This window comes from Mercenaria mercenaria, chromosome 5, assembly GCF_021730395.1.
Source record: "Mercenaria mercenaria strain notata chromosome 5, MADL_Memer_1, whole genome shotgun sequence".
NCBI classification, from domain to species: Eukaryota; Metazoa; Mollusca; class Bivalvia; order Venerida; family Veneridae; genus Mercenaria; species Mercenaria mercenaria.
Window position 1 is genome coordinate 43,523,695 of NC_069365.1, and position 14,431 is coordinate 43,538,125.

Here is a 14,431-nt window from a genome sequence, read left to right on the forward strand (position 1 = left end):
TGTGGACGTTTATTACGCACAAGGAAAAGGCGTATTCTTCCAAAAAAATCGGAATTCAGACGCTCTGTGGACGTGCCGGAAGAACACTTTTTTAATTCGATAGTATATCTCATTCGGTATATATTGCATGTTACCGTAGAGGGATCGATCCCGATTTTCTTAGCTTCTTGATATGTACTTTAAACAAATAATAGTATATGGGCGTCAATTTATAAAAATGAAATAGTAGTAACAGACACATATCTTATATATAAAACATGTTGGTAATATTGTATATGCATTATGTAAACGTTAATATGAGTCAGCGGTGTGTTCATAAACCGGAACCAGAAAACATCGAAAAAATTGCCTCAGTATATGCAGACAACAAAGACGAATAACTATATACGGACGTTACCGTCTCGCGGATTTTCATCCCCTATCATTATTGTCTGTATGATGTACATGAAGGGAAAAAATAAATGATAAAAAAGCAGAAGTTGATTAGACCTTTGAAACGTCTGTTCCAATATAATACTTAAGAGAATGTCTTACTCGCTTTTCTTTTTTTTTTTTTCTTTTTTTTTTTTACGAAACTGTCCAACAGTGTCTAAGTCATTGTTATGCTGTCGTTCCAAGTATACATTAAAGTATTGCAAAATCTTTTCATATTCACAGACAGTTTGCATAAATCTAGACATATATTATTAAACAAATTCATATATAGACAAACACTTGCGATACGAAAAGCACCAATATTACTTGTATTACTTGAATATTTACTTGTTAGATTTTTGAAGCAACCTGTAATATTTTTCCGTTATAGCTTCTTTTTGTTGTGGGCCTACTTTGCAAATGCGCCGCTCTGTGGCTGTTTTAGTGCTCTGTGTTGCCGAGAAATCTACCCTTTCCTATTATCTTTTGTTATTGTTATTCAATATTTCGTCTGACTTATTGCATATTTGCGAGGTAGAATCTAGGTGTAGTTCCGCCCCTTCTCTGTCCCAATCACGCAAAAAAGGTTGAGCATATATTTTCATATAGAATAAAAATTGTCCAACGTTTTGGATCGCTTTTAATTCAAACCTTTATATCGGTAGCATTTTGACTGCTTAATTAGTACGACCAAATGATTTGGTAAAACTGATTTTTATCGGAACTTACAAATTTATAAGATAACATGGTGTCTTTCTTTTCATGCTCAAACTTTGTCGAATATACGTCATACTGCATCAGTTGAGGTAAAACATGCCTAACATTGTCCCAGTAACAATGTCCCTGGACAAACCCTCCACACCCCTACCGAAATTCAAATTCCTTGAACCGTCCTTCGTTTGAAATTCATATTCAACGTTTCGTTATTCGACTGTTATTCTAAATTTTGTTATTATTATAACTTATTCAGTGTATCATTATTCTGATTGTAAACGTTCGATATTTTCATTATATATATTATAAAAGTCATTATTGATATTATTTCATATTTCATTATTGTTATTGTATATTTGTGATTGTCATGCTACATTTCGTTGTTTTTATTTTCTTTTTATTTTTCCTTTTTTTTTTAACTTTCGGACATATTGTTTAGATTTTAAAAAATCTTAGATATTTCCGAGTCATGGTCCTGTGACATATTTTGCCCAGTTCAGTATATTTTTACGGCCCGCCAAATGTTTTTTATAGTTTTAATTTGAAAACTTCTTGACTGTTTGGCCAAAGTATAAGGCGTATATTAGCATGCACTTTTCTATCATTCTGGCTTTTACTTCCTATTATTGTCATACAAGATTATGTGCTCTAGTTGCTCTCAAATCCTTTAAGAGATAAACCATGTAGTAGTTAATAAGTACAGTCCAGGCTAACTTAGCAATCCAGTTATTTCAACTGCATCCTGTGTTGTATGTCCTCTCTCTCTCTCTCTCTCTCTCTCTCTCGTGTATTCAAAACACTTTTGTGTATAGCGACTCCCTAGCTGACACGAGTATTCGGCCAGCTCAGAAGCAACCTTTTCACTGGAACGTGATGTCACACGGTATGCACAAATAATCAGCTATAGGTGGTGACGGAAACAAAAGAGAACATCTTCCATATTTGTATGAAAAAAAGAGAACATAAAACATTTTAACAGTAATCTGCGACAATGAATATCACAACCTGACTTTTACGGTGATGGTATTTACAACTTCGTAAGATATAAAGTTATGACATAGTCCGCAACATTATATGATACACACCGCATATTTGGTGTCAACCTCTTTCGTGTGTGTTACATAACATCTGATAGATCCCAAGCAGTTTTAAAAAGTTCACTTAATTGATTTTCTGCCGTGATTCGTTAAATAATGATGTTTAACTTGTTGCTATGACCTACGGTAAGCATTTTGATACCATAACGTGTACACAGAGCCCGTATAAATCATCGTTAAAGTCTGAAAATATAGACTTAAGTTTAAAATGCTAAAGTTCTCAGTCTAGTGATTTGATAAAAATAAATGTGTTTCTCATTTCCTAAATTTATACGAATACTCAAGCCCGAAATTTAAGTTTCGTTCAATACATTTCATACTATTAAACTCACGTTAATAAGTAAATCGCACAAAAGAAACAGATACGCTCAATGGCAGGAAGTCGTTTTTTCTCGCTCCCGAACTCTGAATAATTGACTAACACGTAGTTATGTTAAATGCCTCTGCCAAACACAAATCACTGTGAAATAAGTTTTAGTTGCATATAGTTGCATGGAATTCACTTCACAGTCCAGTACACCCTTTCAAAAAACAAGTTATTTAAAAAAGTTTCTTTGACAATATTTTATCTTTTTTCAAGCACACGGGTGTTATATTTTAGCGATGTCTGCGAGAAGACTTTTCTCCGGCGATTGCTGTAATATCCAACTTATTTATTTAATAAAAAATATCCGAAACTTTTAAATGGCAGGGCACTTTATGTCTGTCTTACACATTCTATGTAAATTAATCATCAAAAATCTGTTATTATAATAAATCAATTTGATAAAGCTGAAGCAGAAAACACTATCCACATATTAACAACAAGGTTATTTGAATATAAAGGTGACCTTACCTTGATGTGAAATGCCACAATGTTCAAAACATGTTGTGATTTAGATAAAACCGTCACATTATCATAGATATTGTGGTATCCGCGATGTTTTCAATTTATACGCTATCAGTACTGAGACACTCCGTCAGATTGTGAACTTAAGATATAATATGTTCGAATATTATAAACTTCACTTCACAATTCAGGTTATTTATTTATTTATTTTTTTTTTTTTTTTTTTTTTTTTTTGCTACAAATATAGGGCGTAAGCGGCTTCATGCGGTTGCTACATGCCTTAACATTGTCACAGCTCTATGAAAGGAAATGGACAACAGTGAGTTTCTCAGCAGTAGATAATTTTCAACAAATATTTAAATAGAAGTTTTAACTTTGCTTCTTCATGTCAAGTTTAACTGAACATTAATAAATATCTTTGTCTCCCCTCTCGCAACCAATTAAGGTGAGTACATTTGTAAGTAGGTAGGAAGGATTATACATTTTACATTTAATACATTCTAACCGGTCAATAGGTGATATAGTTATCCATACGAATGTTACATTAGTGTTTATGCATTTATTGCAACTGCATTCGTACAAATGGCCTGGTGGCCGTATGGTTAAATTCGCTGTCTACGGATAACCCTTGAGACCTCGCTTAGGATGTAGAATTCTTTGTGATTATGACATCCAGATGACTTACGAGAGGTCGTTTGTTCTAACCAGGTGCTGGCATTTGATGAAATAATGTTCGTAGGGGCACCTTGGGGTTTCCCTCACCATCAAAAGCTGGAAAGTCGCCATATGTCTGTGTGACGTTAAACCCGACAAAACAAAATGAACAAAGCATTCGTACCACTTTCAAGTCAACTCATATTTCTTTTTTTTTCACTGTTATATCAAAACTTCTATAACTGTCTAGCATAAAACTGCTGTTTTTGTCACTTTTCGGGGGTGTTTAAATAGGAGGTAAAACGTGTGTTAACAGAGAGATTTTCGCGCTCGCGTGCTTTTATAACACCTTTTCATATATGCACGTTCCGTGGCAACGCGTAAACGTCAATCGGCACCAAAACGGATAATTCAAAACGAAATGACGTCAACGTAAAAATACAATTCAGACATTCCCGTGCATTTCTTAGAAAATATCGTTGAGTGACATTGTATTCAGTATTTACACGTTTTTTGCTAGAATATTGTTACCGCATGTTCATTTTGTGTTATAACATTTGCAGAATCCCTCGGGATACGTTGGTGTCTTTCGTTAGAAAAAATGCAGTTAGTGCTAGAACACATTTATACTGTCACAATGTTGCGACCGGTTAGCATAACGTCAAAAACGTTTCGTTTGAACAAAAATAAAAAATATATGTACAGAGGATATTTGTTTGTTTTCAGTGAATGTGGTATATATCTCACTGAGAAGTGAGAATTTTCTAATCTTTTCACGAACGCGTTTTTAATTGTTTCGTTTTTATTGTTGTTTTTTGTTGTTTTTTTTTTTTTTTTTTGCTATAAAAGTCTCATTAAGTAAATTAATTTGAATCGAGAAATATATCATAAAGAACAAAGTGCGACTACAATTTTCATCCTGTTTCAAGCAAATAATTTAAATACAAGTAGATCTAGTTCGGTATTTACAGTGAGTGATATGCAGTGAGTGATATGGATTTTATCTCACTGATAAAACACAGTATTTCATCAGTTAGCATAAGATAAATTTATTTATGTATGTGTTTTGTGTGTTTCTTATACACATCTTTTAGGTCTACCCGCCGTTACATGACTGAAATACTGTTAAAAACGGCGTTAAACCCAAAACAAACAAAATCTTTAGGTCTAACATGACACAATTCCTAAAGTGTAAGCTATCTTAAAGTAATAGTATTGTTAAAATGTCGAAGTGGAAGAACGAGTTAAATTCATTTTAGACAAAAAATAAAAAACTTAAAAACTGTAGGATTCCAGAGCACTCATAATGGTAGAATGGCGCTCTAGCGACATGAACTATACTAGCAGGAAATCTGGTCTTTCCAAATTACCGACACCTTATGCTGGAAAAATTTTGAGACAATGTCTTAGCTGCTGTAGGCACATAATTTCCTCAAGTTTGACATTGATTTTGTTAAATAACGTGTTTTACCTGGAAAGAAATCCTGATACTTTGCAAATATTGCAGTAGTTTCTTTTTTACTTATGTATCATTTTAATGCTTTATAATGCAATTGCTTTTAAAAAAGTTTCTTATGGTGGCGGTTTCTGCATGCAAGAGAAATCAATGTAGCACAGTAGTAGATAAATCTACTTTATAATTTTTTTCATAAAATTAGAAATCTTCAAAGAGCTATAACACATATCTAGACCCATTTAAAAAACGAATTACTAGCATATATAATGTTCGTGATAAGTGACCTGTAAAAAAAACAAATAAATACAAGAAATGTAGGGAACATGTATCTTCTTAGAGAGATTTTCTTGGCTGACAGGTCAGCACTGTGGAATAACTTCCAAACTGACAGCTAAAATGTGGGTATGAACACGTGTAATTACCAATAAGTTTTATTTATATTTCTGTAAATGCAAAAGATCTTCTTCAAATGCTACCATAATGTCAAGTATAGGTCCACAATATGAAATAAGAAAAGGAACTAGCTTACATTAAATTGCCACTTTAACTGGGAAAACAATGATGTCCATTAACTGAGGCCGAAAGTGCTGTTCGATTACCTATTTAGTAGATTTTATACCTAAAGAAAATGTTTACTACCGACAATTTATTTTTGTAACCAATAGATATAACCATGCAGGAACTTCTAAATGCTTGAAAGTAAATAATCTGTAGTGTTTTATCAAACCGTGGATGAACAGGAAATTGCAGAGTAATCAAATTACATGAACTCCTTTCACATAAAATGATATGGACGGGCGTCTCCTCAATCTTGCGCTTTTATTATTTTTGTTTAATATTTGTGCAAATCAAACGAAGCCGAGTTTTAAACATCCATAAACCGGTTCATTCAATTCTGTATTTGTCAGAAAAACAGGCAAAGAAACATGAAAAATGGCTAACACCCTGACGAAAAAGTGCAACATTGTGCAAATAATTGCTGTGTTTAGTTACTGTAACACATGTATTAAGTGTCCAGTACTTAAAACGTACTGTTTAATTCTGTTCATCACATAAATTTGTTAAGAGTTTATATGTTTGCTTAAGCTAAGGTATTCATTGGTATGAAATTTAGGTCCAGTACGCCTTTGCTCTAACCGGCTATTGGTTCTCCTGTGGGACAGTAACCAATTACTATAAGTGGCATTTAAAGCATCTGCCGTTTCGTATTTTGGCCGACGTAAGTCCAACGTGTGGTGTTGCGTCAGCTGGATGTTATATTATTTTTTTTCTCAAATTAGCTTATCATTTTCTTGTTTTGAGAATGACTTACTTCTAAAGTGTGTAACTATATTTTAAATTAGTATTTATTATTTTGCTTAGATGTTATCTCAATTTTTATATCAACAAAGTAGATATAGTTGAAAACCCGAATGAAATATGATTACCAGTGATTTGAAATTGAGTGTGTTTAAGTTTGTGTCTATTGCATATGAATAATAACACCACATAAACAGTTCTGCACTATAACTTTGCTCTGTATAATCGGTTTAATTAGAGAATAGTATAGTTTTTTGAGTCGGCTAAACGCTGAAAGCGTTTGACGAGTCCTTGCTATCGCCCGATTTCTCATTCTCATTAAATGGCCTCACAACACAGCGAAGTGATGTAGTTTCAGCAACATTTACATATCTCTAAACGCAAAAGTAAGTATACTTTAAATTCACATCACTTATAATATGATTGAACAATACCTAATATATGACACGGTTATCGCCAGGTCCGTTATCTCTAAAATATCTGAACAGTTCTTTCGTCCATCCGTTACAAATTGTATGTGGCAATTCGCTGTAAAATTTTAATATATAAATTGCCATATTCAAATTTTATCATGTGCGAATATATACCAGCCGATAATGGCCTCCTTTGGAATTGCCGAAGGCAAATGTTTACTGGAAAAATATATATAGTCATGGGCAGTATCTTAGTGTCAGCTGTCAAATTGTAGTTTGTACTTTCAACATTTTTATTTCTGCGAACCACTCTTCAATTTTAGAGAAATATATTGGGTTTAAATACTTGTATAATGTCAATCAAAGTTTTACACGTTAGGCACCGATTGAATGTTCATTTCATTGATTGTAACAAAATCTCTGTTTAGTTGGGGAAAAAACTAAAAACAAACTGAAACTGGTAGACTATACTACCAATACATCAATCATTAGTCGACTCTCAGGCCCTTCAGGCCTTTGATTAATCTTTCTAAGAGAGAGAGAGAGAGAGGGAGAGAGAGAGAGAGAGTATTTTATGGTCTATCTTTTTTAAGTTTTTGTACAGCTTTATAAAGGAATGATTTAAGTAAATGATTTCAGCTAATTATCGTATTAATTAATACTATGTTTAAGTTGGCAAATTTTCTTTTTCCTATTTTTATCAATTATATATCAAAAGAGTATCTATGTGTAGCAAGTGAGAAATGATATGCTTATTACAGATAACAATTACAACTGTTCCAATTACAACTGTTCCACAACAGAAATATCCGGAAAATGGAAATAAAATGAACTATGAGCAATAGTTCTGGGATTGGTTCATTTCCATCGCCAAACGTTTTGGATAAAAAAAAATTCAAATAATGAAGCATACGGATTCTCGTGTGAGATATGATTTATGACCATGTCCTGCCATTAAATTTGTGAACGGAGCAGATGTTCATGTATATGATAGTGTAAAATCAATGTCTTATTGCCACCTAACTATGCTCGATCTATAACTGAAATATTCTCAACTTGGGTTTTAGTTGTTTGATCCACCGTCTGTTACATGAACTGGTCCGCATTTTCGCGATTGTAAGCTCCATTTTGATCGGCCCTTTCGTTCGAACCGTTGCATTTGAACTCTCAACAAGGATTTTATTCAACGAGAAAATCACAGTTTATGATATATAATTTCTTAAGGTTTCGATGGAGGCATTGAGAAACAAAAATCAAACAACACCAAATCATAGAAAGAAAGAGTTGTTTGACATGAAAATTGAACAGCATGTAAAACATGTATATTACTTTAAGAAACAAGTGTCAGTATACTGATATAAACATTGAATTCCGGAAAAGGGCTGCCAAAAGGAGCTCCACTTCCGGACAGTTAAACGCCTTTAAAAACTCACCATTTTCAAAGAACTGTTACACATGTTCGTTTTGATGCATTTGCAATAGCGTGCGAGTGGTGAAATTTCGCATAACAAGGTGGAACACAGTTTTCAGCAATTGTTTATCTTTATTTCTTTACAAATGGCATTCATTTTCAAAGGGAGACAACTGTTCCTGATTATTTTAAGTACAAATGGCATTCATTTTCAAAGGGAAACAACTTTTCCCGATTATTTTAAGTAATCTTTGAGAAAAAGTTGTCTCCCTTTGAAAATGAATGCCATTTGTAAAGAAAAAAAGATAAACAATTGCTGAAAACTATGTTCCACCTTGTTACGTGAAATTTCACCACTCGCACGCTATTGCAAATGCATCAAAACAAACATGTGTAACAGTTCTTTGAAAATGGTGAGTTTTTAAAGGCGTTTAACTGTCCGGAAGTGGAGCCCCTTTAGGCAGCCCTTTTCCGGAATTCAATGTTTATATCAGTATACTGACACTTGTTTCGTAAAGTAATATACATGTTTTACATGCTGTTCAATTTTCATGTTAAACAACTCTTTCTTTCTATGATTTGGTGTTGTTTGATTTTTGTTTCTGAAGGCCTCCATCGAAACCTTAAAATAAAAGCGTGTTCAATATAATTACAGCGAGTAGCTTCGTATAACTATGATCGTTGCATTTATTAGACACGGCGTCAAGCAGTAATGAATCGTTACACAGCACTTGCTTATCTTGCGCCAATCGGCTTCACATTGCACTGCATGGCATCAAGATTTTTGTATGTCGCTTTGCATTACACTAAGCGGTTTCAGTATGCATTAGAACAGATATGAACAGATATTGCGCTGATCGGCTGATTCGGCTGATTGACATAACCATTTTAACCTTTAGCATGCTAGATGAATTGTCGTCTGCTGGAAATGTCGTCTGCTAAAATTGTAAAGTTCATTCAATTTGCTCCAAATTGGAAGAAATATTGTCAGAGTTAACAGCTTGGAACCTGATCAGACGCCGATTTAATCGGCGTCTGATCTGGTTCCAAGCTGTTTGCAAAGGCTGTTAAATTCGCCTGCAGCATGCTAAGGGTTAAACTGCTTTGCGTTATACATTGGACGCATATTGGTCAAGAGTGTTAAAACGCTTTGAAGGTCCCAGGTTCGAAACCTTGTCACCCACTGAGATGTGTCCTTGGGCATGGAACTTTATCGCAACTGTCTTCAATCCGGCTGTAACAGGGTACTATAGTTAAATTGTCGAGGATGATTTAAATAGGCTCACTCAAAAAGTCTAGCTTAGTACTTGTTTCAGCAAGCGAAGGTAAATCAGTACAGGTTACTTGTATTGAGCGGTTTCAATACATATAAGGCGGCTTGAAGTTGTAATACATGAATTGCACGTACCCATGTTGTATCGGACGTCTTCACATAGGGCAACATGGCACCATGTTTCGAAGCTCACTTACCAAAACATTTTTGTCACAATATATATGACAATTTGTCGATTTACATATGTGAACAGTTTCACAAAAACAATCTTCTTTATAGAAATATTTGTTTGCCAAAATTAAAACATGCATAAAGTACATTTTATTTTTCAAGTTAGTCCAGCAAACAGTTAACACAATATCCTATCCTCTTAATTTATTTATATTCTAAATCTTTAAAAAGTCAGGGTTTAATTGAATTCTACATTGCATTTTGTTTTTATCCGAACGTGCAAAATTGCATTATTAAATGACATCAAAATATTATATGTTCAACACTGAGCTACAAAAGGTTGGTATCAACACTGAGCTACAAAAGGTTGGTATTTACAGCTCTGCGAAAAAATAACGACATTTTGAAATAGCTAAACCCGTATATTTCCAGAAACGGATTATTTGTAAAATCGCATTTTTCAGGATGGCGTCCAATTAGGAAATGATATATATTTACGGTGATTGGTGTATTTGCATTGAGATTTCTTATAGTATTTTGAACAAAGAATTATCAGTTACCACCGTCTTGTGTGTGACTTAAAATCCGTTGAAAAGACGTTAAACTTGAACACATACACGCATGCGCGTGTCTGCCTGTCTGCACCATCCCCACATCAGCCAAGTAGTCATATTGATATATTCCTTATCAAAACTGTCTTTCGATTAGTATTGAATAGAAAAACATGTTGGAGAACCCTAAATTCATAATGACATTTTCCCCATCGGATTAGGAATGGGGTAGCTGAGGACAGGTGTACTGGATTCACTTTTGAAATACCGCGGCATCTGAGGTTGTATTTTGCTGACGGGCAGAACTAATGACATGCGAACAGTAGATAGATAGAGTGGATACAATACTTTCACAATTGAAAATTGCAGAAAACTGACATTTTCACGAGCTCTGCAGACTCAGAAAAATAGCATAGGAGCACAGCCATATGGATCACCAGTGATGAGTTCAATCAGTTTAAATGTACACAGCCGCACTCTTTATCCCTATATAAGTCATTTTATCCATAAAACAGTTTAACTCTTTACGATTCTGACCAGTATGGGAAAATTTTGAATGATAATTTTACATTGCAGGGACGTGTACAGCTTGTAAGAAACTGCTTGTTGTATTGCCTAACAAAATGTCCTTAACATGACATAAGTTTTAAAGCCCATTGAGAGATCGAATACAGTAAACAAAGCAAATTTTGGAACGAAATAACTTTACGATAAATGGCATATAGCACATTATTTGTTTAGTTTTGTTTTTGTTGTGTTAAACGTCGCAAAGATACTATTATAGGTGATATGGCGACCTTCCAGCTTTGGTGGTGAAGGAAGATCCCAGGTGCCCCTCCGTGTATTTTCATCACTGACCTTTCTTGCGTCAGCTGGATGGCCTCCTCACATGGAGAAATCAACGCCTCGACTTAGGCCCTATCCGATATCAGTAAGGGGCAAGTGATTCAGAAGTCAGCGACCTTAACCACTCAGCCACGGAGGCCCCTTGCACATTATTCAAACACTATAAAACATGAATACTGACATCAGTAAGCCTGTCTCCCATTTCCTGTCGTAACTTATTTGATTGAATAACCTACATTTTTTAAAATAAATTGCACACCAAATAACCTATTTATTTATAGTAAAATGAATTCTTTTCACTAGACAGATAAAATTAAATTAGGTGCAATATAATATACAATTTTCAAGTAGATATATAAGTTTACAGTAGGTTGTCAAATCTACTTTCATAATTAAATATATCACAAGCGAAGACCACAATTTGGTGGTTACTGAAAGCTATAGGGCCTAATTCATCAGCATGCAATTATTGTAATACAACTCAGACTATGGTTCATAGAGTTTGTATAATGATGTGCAACAGCTCAAATATATAGGTTCAGATTCAGCGCTGCTGACAATGTAAGAGGCTTATGCCATTTAAAGTAATTTGTTTCATTTCAGTTTGATGCACATATGTCTTTAAAAAAAATTCTGCATATTATCATGTCTTCCCCCTTCTCCCACGATAATGGCATTGTTCCATTACTGATACATTTTGGCCATACGTGGGGGTTTAAAAAATGAAAGACTATCAAGTTTCCCAAGCTACTCAGTCCACCTAGTGCTCCCTGACAGTTGGTGATAAAAAAGTGCAATTTTAACCTATAAGACCTTATACATCTAAATGTAAAACATGTACATACATAAGCTGTTGTGCAGGAAAAGAGAAATATTAGTATGCTTAAAAACATGATAAAAGCAAGAATATATATACATTTAGTAATTATGGTTGGAACATCGATGCAGCCAGTGCTGATTTGAATCCGAATATTGATTCAGCACTGACTACATGAGATGGTAAGATGTTCAACTCTACCACAGTTCTGGGGAAGAATGAGTATTTGTAGTAGTCAACTGTGGTAGAAGGTATTTGCAGAGCTAAGTGAATCAGGTTCCCGCTGTCGGTCGCCAATGGCGCCAAATGCGACAAAATGTAAATTCTGGCGCTAAAAATCTTCAATTGGCGAATTTCATTGGCGCCTACAAGATTATCCTCGATCTGATCTTCTGATCTTTCTCAATGACGCAATAACGGATTATCCGATATTTAACACTACACGAAGACGAAGACAATACACAACGTGTCAATATCGATTTACACCTCGGGGCATAATTTAAAACTTCGCCGAGTCACTAGAGCGTTCCTCCACGAAAGAACGATTATCAGTCAATCTGATTCGCCAAATTTAGCCCCGCCTACTTACACGAAAGCAAATGAAACGAAATATTAGCTGCGTGCTTCGTCTAATGCACCACCTTTTTATGATGCAAAAAACGCGAGATTAATTTACAGGTTATTTTTTAATGACAATCCGATTCGCGGAAGTAATTGAGACCGAGAAAATACCACACGTCAAAGCGCGATAAAAAGGTACACATATTCTCCGATCGTAAATAGATAAATTTTGCACAAGCGTTGTTAAATAAATCTACGCGTTCGTAAATTTCAGTCGCGGCGGTCTTATAATTTCAATCGGAGAATTTATGAGATACAAATGAACTAAAGCAGTTCTTTTGGTTCTTTTACGTGCCCAATGTAAAGCATTGATACACGGGGGATAATTTTAAAAAGCTCAACCCCAGAGCTTCAAAACAAAGTGCTAATAATACCTGTAGGTGGTATTTTCGCTATACATTAGTATGTATGAAAGGAAATAGAAATTTAGTTATATATATAATGAAACTTAAGCATTTTAAAAAGCTTTTCAAAAATTATAAAATAATATAAAACAACACTGTTTTTGATAATTGACCTAAATTAATTTTGAAATAAAAATTTAAATAAAAAATAAAGAGATAAATATTCATGTTTTAAAAACTTCTATTTAGTGAAAATGACCCTTAAAGGGAGATAATTAAAAATGGCAAACTATATAAAGGGATAATTTTATAGATTGAGCAATTACTTTTGTTTAGAAAATGTTCTTGAAAATGGTTGAGAAGATTAAAAACTATTTTTGATTTAATGTGATATTAGGATAGACTGGTTCAAGAGCAAATTGCATGGTTACTGTAAAGAATCAAATGAAAAAGAGATTGAAAAAGAAAATGGTATGTCGCCCATCACAGACTATTGGCTCCAACTTGAGAGCCACTGGCGCAAACTTTTCCTGATTGGCGAATTTGTTGGCGCAAAGTGAAATTGACCCAGAGGAAACCCTATTTAAAATATTTTTATTGTTACTTTTTAATTTCACTGATGGTAATGTCTAGATTGTCTTGTGATTGGAGCGGGATATAGGACCGACATCAACATGATTATGAACCATCCTACTATATTTCCTTCTGGATTGAAAGGAATTCCAATTTTAATTTGCTAGGATAATTGTGACTGTGCCTGGGGTCTTGCTATAATTATTTACTACAAATTTCGCAGCTTGCCTCTAAATGTTTTCTAATATATTTATATCCTTCTGATGATAATGATCCCAAACACTGGAACAATACTCTTTAAGTTCGTCTAACAATAGTGTTATATGAAGCTGTCTTGGTACTACTCTTAGCAGAATGTATATTACGTTTTAAGAAACCAAGACTTTGATCGTCATCTTTACAGAATTTTAAAGGACCATAAGTTAGATGTACTTCACGCCTAGAAAGTACTTTTCCTGATTGGCGAATTTGTTGGCCAAGTTGATTGACCCAAGGAAACCCTATTTAAAATATTTTTATGTTACTTTTAATTTCACTGATGGTAATTCTAGATTGTCTTGTGATTGAAGCGGATATAGATCACATCAACATGATATGAACCATCCTGCCCATATTTCCTTTGGATTGAACGAATTCCAATTTTAATTTTCTAGAATAAATTGTGATGTGCTGGGTCTTGCATAATTTATGTTCTACAAATTTCGCAGCTTGCTCTAAATGTTTTCTAATATATTTATATCCTTCTGATGATAATGATCCCAAAACACTCGGTAACATTACTCTTTAGTATTCTAACAATGTTAATGAAACTGTCTTGGTACTGCTTCTTAGCAAATGTATATTACGTTTAAGAAACCAAGACTTTGACATGCTACAGATATTTTGTGTATATGAGGGGACCAAGATAAGGTAGATGTTACTTCTACGCCTAGATAAGTAGCTTGCCTG